Here is a 3510-nt window from a genome sequence, read left to right on the forward strand (position 1 = left end):
TCCAGCGTACGCATGAACCACCAAAAATACCGCCGCACAATTACAGCCGCAAATACAGCCTCACAGTTACATAGTCTGAACCTAGCCTAATGGTGCGTTTACACAGACAGATTTATCTGACAGATCTTTGAAGCCAAAACCAGGAACAGACTGTAAACAGGGAGCAGATCATAAAGGAAAGACTGGGATCTATCCTCTTTTCAAATCCATTCCTCGCTTTGGCTTCCAAAATCTGTCAGATAAATCTTTCTGTGTAAACGCACCCTTAGATGCCACAGTCAATAGCAACTGTGACATCTGATGGGTCAGACCGAGAAAGGAAGCTCCCTAGGCCCTATCTCAACTAAACTTGTGGGGTTTGTCATGTTAAATTGTTTTTGCAAATACACTCATTTAGCAAACTTGTCTCCTGATACTGCTCTGCTGTAAAAGCAGTGGTTGGCTGGTATATACATAGCTATAGTATACTGTACCACCCAGCATGGTCTATGGCTCCCAATACCCATGTTTGTAGATACATTGTAAGCTCTTATCGCACAACTTTTGAGCCATAAATAGCAACAAAAAGTTGAACAAATGCATAAAAGTGCCCCATTTCAGCTTATTTTTTATCTTGTTTTTTTAGCCATTTACAGCTAAAAAAAAAAGGGTTCAGATTACTACATTGGATTGAGTATGTGTGAACGTAGCCTAAAGGGTCTGCAGCTACTGTTTTGGTACCAGATAACACAGGATACCATCAGAGGTCTTGTGAAGTCCAGGGCTCAACATGTGATAGCTGTATAAAGGGCATGGGGGGGACCTACAAAATTAGTCTTGGCTATACAGCCTGTAATGGTCGTGAATGTGCTGCATGGTATGTTCGTGCTATACAAGGGTTCTGCAAGTTGTCACCAGTGCAGCAGGTTTTATTTTTATATAAAGTCTAATGGATTTAATACATATGCAAATGTTCTTGATGTAGCGAAATAAATAGACTCTTCAGGTCTTAGCGTTGGATGTTTTGCTGTCATTACCAGACTTCTACACATTCACCGATATGTCATACATACAATGGCTGTATTGTTTCCATGTATTCAGTGATAGGGCTTACTCCTATATAAGAGCAGCCCTGTCACCTCCGGCTGTACACAAGAAAGGCTAATACAGAAGGACATTCGCTCACATGTAAGTGATTTTATTCTTTACTAACTTAATGTTGGCTCTACTGGTGAGACATGTTAGTAATGTTATACATCTAATGTGTAAAATCAATGTTTGAGGATAGAACCTGATGTAAAGATTTAATGGTAAGGTTCACTTTTAGGCCACGTTCACACTACGTATTTTTACATTAAACATTTTTTAATGACATTGCATAATTACATTACAGTGTATGGAATCACGGCCGTTGTGTATACATGCTGTATACAGTACGTCCGTGGTTCTCTGCGACCGCACAAAATAAATGACAGGTTGATTTTGTGCGGCTGCTATTCAGTGAACAGCGGCCATATAAGATAGCCTGTACTCACATTGTAAAGTACGGCTCCTGGCTGTACTTTACATTGTTCTCTATCGCATTATCGCATTCCAATTAAAATAAAGTGATGTATCGGCCAGGTGAACATCTGAGACATCAAACACTGGCTGTGTCAAACAATGGCAGGTGTTCATACAGAGTGTGAACATGGCCTTAGACATACATAGACATAGACAAGTGTATGGAATGCATAACAATGTTATGTGGGCACCATATTGTATGACTCGGAGTCTATGTCGGCTCCTGTGCTCAGGCCCATTACATGAGCTGCTTATCAATCAAATGAGTGCTCAGAGGAATGCTCATTCCCAATAATAGACCTGTGTAAAAGGGCAGGTGATCAACTAAAAAACTAGAAAACACTCGTACTTTGGATGCCTGCATCTTTTTTTCAGTCTTTTTAATCATTAATATGGGCATCATCCTGTGTAAATGGATAATGTGCAGCTAACAATGAGGTTATTTAAAGGGGTTATCCAGTGCTACAAAAACATGGCCACTTTCTTTCAGAGACAACACGACTCTTGTCTCCAGTTCAGGCCATGTTTTTGTAGCGCTGGATAATCCCTTTAAATGAGCGACAATCACTGAGATCGACACTTGTTATTGTCTCCTAAAAAGTTTTTTAGCTCATGATTCCGTTTTCTAATCAATCAAAGCCCTATGTGACTATATGTAATATCAGGGCTATGGTTCAGAAGTGGGAGGTGATTGTCATATACACAGCCAAGTGTGCCAACAGCAGACACACTACATACTGGTAAGGCGCTGCCCCCATTATAAGCCAGCATGGTTGTATCTTTTGTATTTGTGACTGTATCCCTCTCCAGGAGACATCAGGACTGTCACATCCAGAGGACACTTAGCCCAATCCATCTGCATCTGACAAGACACAACACATAGGGACACTAGTAACATGTAATTCCCATGAATGAGTCATGAGTGTCATCCTGCAGAACAGGTTCTCTGCACTCATATTCCTGCTGTTCTAAATGTAAGATCTCAGACTAACATAGTTATAGAATAATCCTGAGGTTCCTAGAAATGTCTGAAGAGAGATAACTTGAAATGTCTTGAAGGGAATGTGCACTCTTTATTGTCATTTTGGGTTTTACTACATCTGGTACATTCACTTTAAGTTCCGCACATGAATAGAATGGCGCCGGTGCAGGGAAGCCGATGCCCCTTTTTGAACCGCGGCCCAATTCCCACACACGGTGTTGGTCTATTACCGAGCACCGACCTGGGCTGAAGCAGTGGAGGTGGGCTGGCCCGCTCCCAGTGGGAGGAAACCCCCGCCCCTCTATGATGTGGCTCTATTGATTCTAATGGAGCTGCATGTTCCGTGCACGGAAACTGGGCTGTGTTTAGACTAGACTCTTCCAGTCTGACTGTCCAGAGCAGTAGCAAATCCGCAAGGAAACCTTCTGCTCTCCAAGCTAGAAAGAATACACCACTTCCTGCAAGACATAAAGCAGCTGATAAGTACAGGAAGACAAGATTTTTTTAGAGAAGTAAATTACAAATTTCTAGCACCAGTTTATTTTAAATAATTTTTATTTTTTTTGCTGAACTACCCCTTTAAGGCCCTATTACACCAAACAATTATCCGTCGTACGTGGCCAATTACTGCCCATTTCGTCCTCTCCTAGTCACTCTATGTAATAGGAGTGGCAGCAGCAAACCACCACAGACTTCAATGGGCAGACATAAGGATCGTCTGGGCAGCCCCTCCCGTAATAGCACAGACAGTGTGCGGGGATTGAGGGGGAAGCGAGCACCAAACTGACAGGTTGGCGCTCACTTTCCCTTAATATCGTGCTGTGTAATGCAGCCTTTAGTCTCAATGCGAGAAGGTTTCCACTCAGCCAATCACTATTTCATGTGTGCCGGTAAGATGCTGAATGTTAGGGGGCGGAAAATCAGTTTTAGGTGTGTTTTCACAATCTGCACAGATCCATACATCTAAGTCCATAAAGGACATTCCT

Source organism: Dendropsophus ebraccatus, chromosome 1 (assembly GCF_027789765.1).
Source record: "Dendropsophus ebraccatus isolate aDenEbr1 chromosome 1, aDenEbr1.pat, whole genome shotgun sequence".
NCBI classification, from domain to species: domain Eukaryota; kingdom Metazoa; phylum Chordata; class Amphibia; order Anura; family Hylidae; genus Dendropsophus; species Dendropsophus ebraccatus.